Consider the following 13,359-nt stretch of genomic DNA (forward strand, 5'->3'; position numbering starts at 1 on the left):
TTTTCTAGATCATGCCATAATCATGTACTACCCCAAATGCATATCTGCTGTCAGTGTAAATGTTCACTCTTTGGTCAGCAAAAAGTTGACAGGCGCGCGTTAGCGCGACTAATTCAGCTTGTTGTGCTGAATTAGCATGAAGCGGTTTGGCTTCAATGATTATGTCTGGTAGCATCACTACAGCATAACCCGTTTGGTAAGTATGATCATCTGGTCTGACACAGCTGCCATCAACAAAAACATCTATACTGCCCGATTGGGGTATGTCCTTTAGATCATTTCTGGGTGAAGTATTCTCTAACACCATTTCCTCACAGTCATGTAGAGGGGGTACAGTCACCATTTCTCCTCCCGTCTCCCTCATGTTTAGCAGCATGTGTAGCAGCCTAAGCACCGGAGCCGTTTCCAGACAAGTCTTAATCTGCAAGTTGGCAGTGCTGAGTAAGATTACTTCATATCCACTCAGTCTCTGTGCTGTCATGTGCTGTGTCGTCATATTGTGCAATAGCGCTGCTATTGAATGTGTAGTGTATAACACAGTCAGTGATCCCTGTGTCAATTTACTTGCATCCTTTACAGCCATTGCACAAGCAGCCATCGCTTGAAGGCAATGAGGCATGCCCAAAACCACACAAGGCAACTTCTTGGAAAGGTAAGCCACTGGTCTATTTTTCCCACCGTGTTCCTGTGTGAGTACGGCTGCAAATGCGTCCACTGACACTACACTGTAAAGCTGAAACTCCTTCTCATAGTCCGGCAGTGCTAAGGCTGGGGCATTAGTCAGTGATCTGATCAGTCTACCAAAAGCTTCCTTCCTCTCCGGGGTCCACTCTATCTGTTGTGGGGCCTCTTGTTTTGTTGTATCCCTGAGGATCGAATCATAGTGGGAACAGTCAGGTATCCACTGCCTGCAATACACTATTGACCCAAGGAAGGACATCATTGCAGCCTTGGTTGTTGGTAGTGTGAGGGACGTTAGGGCTTTTACCCTGGCTGGGGAGACAGACCGTTCTCCTCCTGAAATCAGGCAACCCAGATATTCCACCTGTTCCTGTACCCATTGTATCTTCTTTTTTGAGGCCAGGTGGCCCTTTCCGGCTAGATAATCTAGCAAGTGTCTTGAGTCTACCTCACAATCTTCGCGGTGTTCATGGCTGACCATTAGGTCGTCTGCGTATTGGAGTAAGGTGGATCCCCTCTTTGGCTCCCAACTGTCTAAAGATGCTTTCAATACCATTGAGAAAGCAGCAGGACTATCCCCATAGCCTTGAGGAAGATGAGACCAGGTCAACTGACCACTGTCCCATTGGAAAGCAAACATGTTCTGGGCATTTACTTCAACCGGAATGCTAAAGAAAGCATTGGAAAGATCTATTACAGTGTAGAATCGCGAGCTACTGGGAATAGCCCCAAAAATTGCCGTGATATCCGCTACCAATGGAGGTAGCGGAATAATTGTCTTGTTTACCTTTCTGAGATCCTGGACTAGCCTCCATGAACCATCTGCCTTCTTTACTGGATTAATAGGTGTGTTCCAGGGACTTATTGTCGGTCTGAGAACACCCATTTATTTGATCAACCTTTAAAACCACTTGTGGTAACACCTGACAATCTATCGGAACAAAATGCATGACCAAAGGGGGAACATGTCCTGGGCAGCCCTAGTAGGAAATTCGATTTGGCTGACCACCACGTGGTGGAGGTGGGGGTGGCCCTTGCTGTTGCCCTTGCCAATCCATGGTTATTAAATCCTGGGTTGGCTGTTGCGGCTGTTGGTTCATATTGGCCCTCACGTGGCCCCCTCTTTGTCCCCTTGGTCCTCTGTAATTTCCCCTTCCTCTACCTCTAAATTGATTGAATCCCCTTCTCAAGGGACATTCTGACTTCCAATGATCTCTGCTCCCACATACAAAACAACCCTGGTCTTGGGGGTCCCCATAATCTCCATTCTGATGATAACCAATTTGGTTGTTATTATACTGTGGTGAATAGTATTTTTGATTATGTCCTCCTTGCCTATTCCAGGGTCTATTGTACCCCTGTGATCCTCTTTCAGCCCGTCCCTGGTACATCATAACATTACGGTCAGAGTCAGCATTATAGACTAGAAACTGAAGACTCTTCTTTCCCTTCCAACAATGGAAAAACCCCTCCTTTCGTATTAAACACTCCTGAGGATGCTCTTTTTGCCACATCCTCCAGAAATTCGTCCGGGGGCATGGCAGCCCACCCCAGACTTACCAATTTAATTAGCTGCACTATCTTGGGATCCCCGTTGGACATACAAGTGGACACGAACAGTTCAGGGGAGTCAATACCCGTGGCCAAATATAATTTGTGCAACCGTTTTATAAAGGTATAAAAATCTTCTCTGGGTTCTTGTTTGCATGCTAACATAGTATGTATTGTTGTGTCCGCTTTGTAGGTCTTCTGCCAATAAATGCCTATTAATTCCCAGAATTTATCCCATGCAGCTGTCTTGTCCTTTGTTTCTGCTTCTACTGTGTAATTATAAAGATTTTCAATTTTCATATCCCTTTTTGAGTCAGGATCGATAGCTTGTATAATAACCACGCATCCTCTAATGTCAGTCCTGACCCTGAAGTGTATCTGTGGAGAAATGAAGCTGCTGCTTTGGGGTCTTTTCTGGGGTTAGGACACAGGGATTTAAGATCCTTAATCAATCCTACTGGCAAGGGTACCTGTACCTTTGTGTCCCCTACTGTAATCAGTGGATGTGTTATGTTTGATTTTTGGTCTCTTTGTTTTCTGTTTAACCACTACAAGTTTGTCTTCTGCTGCTATCTGTTCTACTGTTTCATCTGCCGAATCCTGCCCGTCGGGATGTTCCGTCTCCTTCTCTGGGTCATATTCCTCCTTAACTTCTTCCTCCACATCAGCTCTTTTCTCCTGTCCCTTCTTCTTATAAGATCCCCTTGCTGACTGTACTGCTTCCTTTCTTTCCCTTGCTCTTCTCTCAGATTCCTCTTTCCTCCTCTGTTGTGCCCTAGTTCTTCCTACACCTTCCTCATCCAATTTTTTATCTAACTTCACTGCCGTTCCCTCATCAGTCAAAATTTTCTCCTTTCTGCTAGATTCATCTAATGCTTTCTGGAGTTCGGTTTCCCTCTTTCTGTCTTCTGTCTGTTCCCTTTCCTTCTTCTCCCTCCACCTTTTGATACTCTTCCTCATCCTCCTTTCTCTGTCCGTCTTTTTATACGGCTGTCCCAATAACCACTGCAGGTGTCAGTGAACCCAGATCCGGATAAATAGTCAACGGATCATTTGTTTTAGGCTTCTCATGGTCTATCTCCTTTTTCGCTGAATGCGTAGGGCGGTGGTGCAGTTGGAGTAGGTGGGGGTGGTAGGTCAGGTATGAGGACACTATTGTCATAGGCCTGCGGTATCGTCTTTTTCATATATATGTGGGAACTCGGGGGAAATTTATTTCTATATTCCTTCAGTGCCTTTTCCCATTTTTTAAAACATTTTATCATATAATTTTCCTCCCAGACACCGGGGGGGGTAATTATGTTTTGGATGTACCCCACAAATTTTCTTTACCTCCTCCCACTGTTGCTCTGAGCCAGGACCCGCCGGGGCCAAACAACTTATTTCAAGTTGGCTCGCTCTTTTCCTCACCAATTCCCAAAATGGGTCTACATAATATTCCCCACAAGTGCCTGCAACATATATGTAAGGACACGGCTTAGTCTGCTCGCCTTCAGACCCTTCCTTGCCCAATTTATTTCCCATGTCTACTTATCAATTAGAAAACAATTCGATAGAAGATGAATACAATAGATCAGATCATCAATATACACATAAACAGTGAAATCAACAAGTATCACAATTCATTTGCATTATTCAATAACGCGGGGTAATTATATAGATCCTATATACAATATATGAGTAAAAATGATGAGGATGCTGACAATATGGACACCAGTAACGCGTTACTCTTGCAATACGCATAATTCTTGTTTCGAACATTTAACAAATAATTATCCACAATACAACTTTTCCTTATACCATTAGCACCGGCACACCTCAGACATTTCCCTAAAAATTGAACTTTGCTCCATTTTAATTTTCCTTCCCATTTTATATTTCTTATACTATATTGAGTAAGAACAGAACCCCTCAATGTTTCCTGTACAGTCTAAACTGTCACAGATCTGATAAACTTGCGAGGAGCGAGTCTGACCCCTCCCGCGGATGAAAACACAAAACAACTTTGCCAAGAGCGAGTCTAACCCCTCCTGCAGAAAACACAAAACTACTTTCAGTTTCTCTATTAGCTCGTGGGACGTTACCGTATCCAGAGAAAGCAATATCATAATATAACAAAAGTATATTGCAACGATATTACTCACCTGGATTATCGGAAACCCCACTTCTGGTACCAGCTGTTAGGTATTCCCCCTTTCCTGGATTCCTTATATTCTTATATTTTCTTTGTGCTGCGCAGTGTCTGGGTGTGGCATGGGCTCAATCGCGATCGGGCAATCAAAGTAACCAACACTCAAGTAGGATACAGGAAGATTGCAAAGTTTATTACGTACATTACAGCTTATACAGATAAGCTACTTAAAACATCACTCTAACTATTATAACAATGCAAGCATAATGAAAACAAAATGATATACCTGAATCAATAGCCCTAGCTCATATTTCCCCACAGTATCCACCAGTGTTTCCTAGTGGAGAAGATTTCTAGTATCCACCAGTGTTTCCTAGTGGAGAAGATTTCTAGTCTCCACCAGTGTTTCCTATCAGAGAAGATTCCTAGTGTTTCCTATCGGTGAATATTCCTTTTGTTACCCAGTTTTCCTAGTGGAGAGGATTACTAGTGCCCCCACACTGTTTACTAGCAGAGACGATTCCTATTGTCCCCCAGTGTTTTGTAGTGGAGAAGATTCCTCATGTCCTCCAGTGCTTCCTATGAGATAAGAATCCTCGTGTCCCCCAGTTCTTTTTAGTGAAGAAAATTTCTTGTGTTCCACAGTGTCTTCTAGTGGAGAAGATTCATGTTGTTCCCCAGTTTTCCTAGTGGAGAGGATTCCTGGTGTCATCCAGTGTTTCCTTTTGGAGAAGATTCCTCATGTCCCCCAGTTCTTTCTGGTGGGGAAGATTTCTAGTGTCCCCCCATGTTTCCTAGTGGAGAGGATTCCTAGTGCCCCTCCATGTTTCCTAGCAGAGAAGATTCCCAGTATTCCCCAGTTTTCCTAGTGGAGTTGATTCCTAGTGTTTTCTAGACAAGATATATTCCTAATGTAAAATCAATAGATCCAAACAGGAATCTACCCTCTTTCAATAAATCTACTATATATGTGACAACAAAATATTCCCCATATACTTTCTACAAAATCATAAATCCAGTGTCTCTGTGATTTAAATCCAATAATATAAAGTCCAGTGTCTCAATAACGAAAAAATATATAAAATTAAAAAATAAAGATAAAAATAAAAATAAAATAAAAAGAAATGAAAAAATGTCTATTTCTTGCAGTGTTGATTGTTGTGAAGAACCTCCATGTATGTTTCAAGTTTTAATGAATCCACTTGTATAAGGAGTTGAAAACATAGGCATATAAATAGTATAATCAATTTTGGACAAGCCCCACTGAGTGGGGATTACCAGGCAGTTCCCACAGTTCCCATGCAGTCCACTCTCAAGTGTCCAGTGATTCCTCAACAAAGATGGCCGCTGCGACACTTCCGGTTCCTGCTCCTTGCGTATGACGTCACTTCCTCTTGACGCGTTTTCGTCACATCCGGGACTTAGTCATAAGAGAGATCCTAATGTAGGAGATTCCTAGTTTTACCTTGTGTCCTCTAGTGTTTGATAATCGAAAAGATTCCTAATGTATGCCAGTGCTTCGTAGTCAAGAGGGATCCAGGTAACCCCAAGACTCCTAGCCCCTTGAACCTACTACCCCAGTGCTGTAAATGTCTCTTACAAGTACTCCTGCCTGCCTGAAAGGCCAGCATCCCTGTGCTGCAATATACTTCTGCCATTCCTGTGAGTACAGTATTTCCTGCTTTTCCAGATCATCGTCTCTAGAGCATCCCTATACCAGGTCAGCTGTAGCCTTCATGGGTGCGCTCCTAAGGGTCCATGGTCCTTAGTCATCTGTGTGACAGGGTGATCTTAGTTATCTGTCTGGGACAACATGGGTTTAATTTCCAGAGCTCACAGAAAATTCTCAATAACTCATGAAACGTTTTTGGCATTTTGAACTACCGGTATTTGTTGGTATACCATAGAAACTCTATGCTGAGAACTGTCATTAGGTATCCGCACCTCCAAACTTTCTGAGATGGGAAAGAGGGACATAATATAGTACACTAACTTTTCAAATAATCAAATTCAGTTGTCTACAATTAGATCAATTCCAGGACAACTTTCCAACTTTCAATCACAAAACAGAACAACCGTGCACCACAGACTGAGATTATTTCATCATGTCTCTAGAAACTGTAAATTAAAAAAATAAATAAATAAAATGGAAGAATAAATTCATCTTTGAGGTCGGTATTGGTCTGGTGTTCCCATCATCCACTTCTGCATTTCCAACTCTACCCAGGTATCTGGTGGGAACTTCCAACTTCTGTGCTTTATTATATGTACTTTTATTGTGTGAATCTCACCATTGTCCCGATCTGTTGTCACCAGGAGCAAAGAGGAGAAAAACAGGACTATTTGTACAAGAACGTCTGTGAAGACAATTCAGAGGATGGACAACAGTCACACAACCAAGAGGATATTAGACCTCACCCTTGAGATCATACAACTGCTGACCAGAGAGGTGAGTAGGATTCTGGGAGGTCACGTGACATCACTCTTATCTCTATTAATAAAACACAGACCTGACCGGAGAGGTGAGGAGGATTCTGGGAGGTCACGTGACATCACTCTTATCTCTGTTAATAAAACACAGACCTGACCGGAGAGGTGAGGAGGATTCTGGGAGGTCACGTGACATCACTCTTATCTCTATTAGTAAAACACAAACCTGACGGAGAGGTGAGGAGGATTCTGGGAGGTCACGTGACATCACTCTTATCTATATTAGTAAAACACAGACCTGACCGGAGAGGTGAGGAGGATTCTGGGAGGTCACATGACATCATTCTCATCTCTATTAATAAAACACAGACCTGACCGGAGAGGTGAGGAGGATTCTGGGAGGTCACATGACATCACTGTTATCTCTATAAATAAAACACAGACCTGACTGGAGGAATCTGGGAGGTCTGCACTACCAGAATGTAGAGGTGCTGAGAAAAGTCAGCTGACCTTTCATTCTATAACTAAAGCAAAAAAAAAAAATCACATAATGGACACATGAGGGATTCTGGGAATGTCTGAGCCAATATTGATATTTATGAAACATTTCCCCAACAGGATTGTGCAATAGTGAAGAAGACATCTGGTGAGCAGGACACATCAAATACCTCTTTCCATTTGTTGGAATATTGGAGATGGACCCAGAGACCCATCACTGTATCTTTACTGGATCTCCTGAGACCTAAACAAGTCAAGAAGATTCTAAAAGTCACCCAGAAGATCATTGGTCTGCTGACAGGAGAGGTGAGCGGTGCCGGGAATTCTGGGACATTCTCCAGTAACAGACAAGGGATGTGTCTGGATGGTGACTGTATCATTGTGTGTGTCAGGTTCCTATAAGGTGTCAGGATGTCACTGTCTATTTCTCCATGGAGGAGTGGGAGTATTTAGAAGGACACAAGGACCTCTACAAGGCCGTCTTGATGAAGGACCACCAAATCCTGAATTATGTGAAACTAAAAAACACTAATTTGAATGATATACTGAATCTCACCCTGGAGATCATCTACCTACTGACTGGAGAGGTGAGGAGAATTCTGGGAGGTCACATGACATCACTCTTATCTCTATAAAACACAGACCTGACCTGAGAGGTGAGGAGGATTCTGGGAATGCAGATAGTAATCATTTTTGTCATCTTCTTTTATGCAGAATAATGAAGTGGCAAAGAACGTATCTGGTGAACAGCTAACAACAAGCAGCTGTCCCAATAGATCATCTCCCTTTGTGACATCTGAGACTTACAACAAACAGCAATGGAGACCCAACAGCCTTCTCCATGAGTCTTCCACCATTGCAGTGCCTCCACCTCAATGCCTGATAACTAAGAGAATTGTTGAGAAGATTCTAGAAGTCACCAGCAAGGTCACTGAGCTGCTGACAGGAGAGGTGAGCGGTGCCGGGAAATGTGGGATGTTATCCAGTAACAGACAAGGGATGTGTCTGGATGGTGACTGTATCATTGTGTGTGTCAGGTTCCTATAAGGTGTCAGGATGTCACTGTCTATTTCTCCATGGAGGAGTGGGAGTATTTAGAAGGACACAAGGATCTCTACAAGGACATCATGATGGAGGATCAGCAGATCTCAACATTACTGGGTAAGAGGAGACTGGATAGTTGATGGTGGGCAGAAAAATTAGGAACACCAGTTTTAACTAAAATCATAACCACTTTGCCTATGGCCATTTTGTTTAGTTTTAAATCATTCCATTGGTACTATGGTATGTTATTTTAAAATGTTTTTTCAGAAGTTAGCTATATTTCACATACGTAAAAAATCCTTGAGAAATATTCATATATATATGGTAAAATGATTTGCTGTTCATAAGAATATCTTTAAGGTACTGGATCCAACACCTAATATGCCTGGAAAAATGAGCCTTAGATACCATACCTCATATGGAAAGTCCATCTCCATTCCTCAATATAACGTCATGTTCCCAACAAATGAGGAGGAGATACTGGACACCATATGAAAGGTCCATCTCCATTCCTCAATATAACGTCATGTTCCCAACAAATGAGGAGGAGATACTGGACACCATATGAAAGATCCATCTCCATTCCTCAATATAATGTCATGTTCCCAACAAATGAGGAGGAGATACTGGACACCATAAGAAAGATCCATCTCCATTCCTCAATATAACATCATGTTCCCAACATATAGTATATAACATTTGACTTTCAAATATAAAGAATTAACATGTTTTTAATAAAAACTGTTTCTTTCCAACAGATGGATATAACATTCAAAATACTTCAGAAGGACAAGTTAATTTATTTCCAAATTGTAGGTCAAAAGACCTCAAACAATATTCCCAAAATATACGCTCCAGACTTCGTCCTAGATCAATGAATTCATCTGCTCCTGCCAAAACTTCTGATAACTCACACGGTGTTACCTCAGATGACCACCCAAGTTTTCACAGTGGATCCGAAGATCTTTCTGACCCTGAAGAATTGTCTTCTGATCCATCACCTACTGTAAAGCACAGAGGCAAGAAGATGTTTGGATGTTCTGAATGTGGGAAATGTTATACAAGAAAGGAACATCTCATTAGACATCAAGTCCTGCACACTGGGTTGCTGCCCTGTACATGTTCGGAGTGTGGGAAATCTTTTAGAGATAAAGCAAAACTCATCCAACATTTTAGAGTTCACACTGATGAGAGACCGTTTTCTTGCCCAGAATGTGGACAGGGTTTCAAGCAGAGAAACCATCTCACATGTCATCTTACTGTTCACTCAAGTGAGAAGCCTTTCTCATGTTCAGAGTGTGGGAAGTGTTTTAAAGCGAAAGACTCACTTGCTTTCCATCAACGAAACCACACAGGTAAACTGCAACATACTTGTACAGAATGTGGGAAAAGTTTCATACGGAGGGGCATACTCATTAAACACCAGCGTACCCACACAGATGAGCGGCCATTTTGCTGCACACAGTGCGGAAAACGCTTCAAGCAGAAGTTCAGTCTTGACCAACATTGGAAAACTCAACACTGTAGAGAACGTAGTAGGGAGCCCTTTTCATGTCCTGAATGTGGGAAATGTTTTACAAAGAAAGGATTGCTTGGTAATCACTTGAAACTTCACACCGATGTGCGGTTTTGGTGTTCCAAGTGCGGAAAAAAGTTCACAACCAAAGGAAGTCTAGTTATACACCAGAGAATTCACACAGGTGAAAAACCTATTACTGTTCCAAGTGTGACCAGTCATTCAGTACAAAAACGCAGTTCATTAGGCACCAAAAAGTTCACAGGAGTTGAAGGCCATTTTGCTGTGGAGAGTGCAGGAATTCATTAAAAAAAAAGACAACGTGAGGGCCACCAGAAACGTTAAAATCATAACTAAGGTTCCACCAGATATTTCACACCAGAGAAAAGTCCTATTCATGTTCCTTGTGTGACAAATCATTCACTAGAGAAATCAGAACTTGAGGCCCACCAGAGACTTCACACCAAAGATGAACCCTATTGATGTTCCTGGTGTGACAAATCATTCACTACGGAATCAGAACAGAAGGTCCACCAGAGACTTCACACAAATGGAAAGACCTATTCATGTCTCTAGCGTGACAAAATCATTCACTATGAAATCAGAACTTTAGGTCCATCATAGACTTCACATTGGAGAAAGATGGACTCAATGCCAGGGTTCATATCAAAAGACTCTATACCATGTTGATGACTACAGGAACAATTCACCCACTTCAGCTGTTCTTTTCCCCATCACTGTCTTACTATGCCTTGTTCTGCATTTACTATGGAAACAGAACTTGAGGTCCACCAGAGACTTCCCACTGGAGAAGAGCCCTAGTCATGTTTCTGGTGTGACAAATCACCCACATGGAACAAAAATATATTTTAAATATATGTTGACCACTTCCAGACTGGACACTTTTACCCCCTTCCTGACCAGGGCAATTTTCAGCTTTCAGCGCTATCACACTTTGAATGACAATTGCGCGGTCATGGAACACTGTACCCAAATGAATTTTTTACCATTTTTTTGAGACAGATAAAGCTTTATTTTGGTGGTATTTATTCACCGCTGGGATTTTTATTTTTTTTGCTATGTAAATGAAAATGTCCAAAAATTTTGAAAAAAAGTGTTTTTTTTTATAACATTTTGCAAATAAATAATATTTCATCATAAATCTTTGCCAAAATTTATTCCGTTATCTTTTTAGTAAAAAAAAAAAAAAATCCAAAGTTTATAACCAAAAATTATAATTTTTAAACATTTTTTTTTAACATTTTTATTTTATTTTTTTATATTATTTTTTATTTTATTTTTTTACATACTGTCACCCTAGCAGTACAGTGTTACCATGGTGACACTGTACTACTTGTGGGGGGTGATGAAGATTTTGTTGTTTTTTTTTTTTTACACTGATTGCTTTTACACCCATATAGGATGTAAAAGCAATCATTTCTCTTTCTCTCTGTTTGCATTCTTGCACTCATTGAGAAGTACTGAGTGAGCTGTGATTGGTCACAGCTTGTCACATGGTACAAGGCTGTTGTGAATAGCCTTGTACTATGTGACCTCTGTGATCATTCACAGATTTCACACGTAGTAAGCAATGATGTCACAAATGACATCTTGCTTACTACTTTGCATGTGATCACTGATTGGCCAATCAGTGATCACATGATCGGGACCTCGTACAGAGGTCCCGTCCGCCGATCGGTGTTTCACTGTGTCCGGAGGACACAGCGGGCACCGGATCGCGGTGCTGCGCACTCCGAGGGAGCGCGCACAAGCAGGGTGCGGGGAGGCCGTTTATAAACGGCCACCCGACCCTGCACTGCCACCGTCCGGCCGTTTATATGCAACGGCCGGTCGGGAAGTGGTTAAAAATACTGTATGTTGAAATTCATTTTTTATATATCACTAAATATATGAAAAATATTTTTAAACATACATTTTCGAATATACTGTATGTCTTTATTAGCTAATAAAGATGTTTTTTTATACACTTTCCTGCCTTCCTTGGAGACAATACAAAGATCCCCAAAGGCTAAGTACACTTTAAAACTTTATCCTTTTTGCCCCTGTAGCAATACTCCCTCAGTGGCTGTTGGATTTGGATTGGGTCCCTCTATGCTCTGCATGGCCAGGCAACACACATTTTCCACATGTTGCACCCTGGAGTCAACAACCAATCCCTGAGCTTGTTTTTGTGATTTTATAAAAGGTTTAAACTTGGATGGGGTTTAGGGGTATATGAGATGCCCGAGGAACTGTTGAACTTGAGGACAACTCCTTAGCAACTAGGTACAAAGAATGCGGATAGCAACAGTCTCTTCTTTAAAGAGCACTAAAGGCTCCTCAGACCCCAGATGACTCCTCCTCTTCACACAGCACCTGACTACCCTCTCCCCTTATCCAGCCCAGGGGGTTTAAGAGTACTCACTCTGTCCTTTTCTGTCAGCTTAGTAGGTTGGTATCTGCCTTCAGGCCTTCTCACTAGGTTGGCTCCTTCCCTACTGCTTAGATGTCCTCCCCATCTAAGCATAGTGTCACGTTGGAGGTCCTCTTTTCCAGAAATCTGCCTGTAGGCAGGCCCCCTCCCTGGCTCTACTCCCCAGCCTTCTTCAATCCATCTTCCACCCGACACTGACCACTGCTCTCTAGGCTCTGCGATATTTGAGGGTTGCCTTGGTCATCATGTCCAGTCTCCTGCCAGGGGATTGGCCAAGGTCCCTCAAACATGCAGAGCTGGGCCTCCTCCCCATTCCAGAAAGTTTTCAACTTTCTAGAAAGGTGGGAGGGCTCCAGAAGCCCTGATCTGTTAGATCTTCCCAGCCTGTCCTGAGGTGACCTCACTCCCAGGCTGACTCAGAGGCTGAGTAGCAGCCTGGGATATCTAAAAAAAATAAAACAACAAACCTAACTAACCTAGAGGGCGATACACCGTTTTCCCCTGACCTAGCCTAACCCACCAACCTATGGAAGTCTTTGGGACTATGGCCCAGAGGCCAAAGGAAGATGACCCAAGAGAAGTCTACAGAGCAGTTATGCATAGGCATGACCACGAAAGTGAGACTTGCAATGGTGGAAGTAAACAAACACCGCAGGCTGTGACCATCAGATGGAGGTAAGTATGTGGCTGCAAGAAAAAAAAATCACCCTTTAGTTGAGTTACACATCCTTTAATAAATCATTACCTATAATATATATATATATTTTTAAATCCCACTAGTGTAAATGGCTGAATGTGTCTTTACATTAGAGGCTTCCTGTAATTCCCTATATACCAACACCATAGTTGCCAACAATCCTGAAATGCCCGGGACACTTACAGTTATTCAAACACAATCCTGAAATGACCTTGTCCCGGGCTGTGTCCCGGAAATCCACAGATGCCGCAACCTGCAATGACGACAGTGTGTTCCGGGTCGGGGCACTGAGGAGACAAAAAAAAACCCCATCAGCTGATCACGCGGGGCTTGGTAGTACTAATCCTTCATGTATGGTGCAGAATCATAACAGACAC

At 42.4% G+C, this 13,359-nt stretch overlaps 1 pseudogene across 1 annotated transcript; it reads left to right on the plus strand.

The window, feature by feature from the left end:
• Nucleotides 1-558: 558 nt before the first annotated feature.
• On the plus strand, nucleotides 559-11,013 carry LOC149453436 (uncharacterized; annotated as a pseudogene). Its single transcript, XR_016314680.1, has 7 exons — nucleotides 559-652; nucleotides 6,680-6,812; nucleotides 7,412-7,597; nucleotides 7,684-7,878; nucleotides 8,006-8,242; nucleotides 8,329-8,452; nucleotides 9,094-11,013. The product of XR_016314680.1 is annotated as an uncharacterized LOC149453436 (transcript).
• The last annotated feature ends 2,346 nt before the right edge of the window (nucleotides 11,014-13,359 follow it).

The sequence above is a fragment of the Staurois parvus genome, unplaced genomic scaffold (assembly GCF_062004578.1).
Source record: "Staurois parvus isolate SC_StPar_1 unplaced genomic scaffold, SC_StPar_1.0 ptg000449l, whole genome shotgun sequence".
In the NCBI taxonomy this organism is placed as follows: Eukaryota; Metazoa; Chordata; class Amphibia; order Anura; family Ranidae; genus Staurois; species Staurois parvus.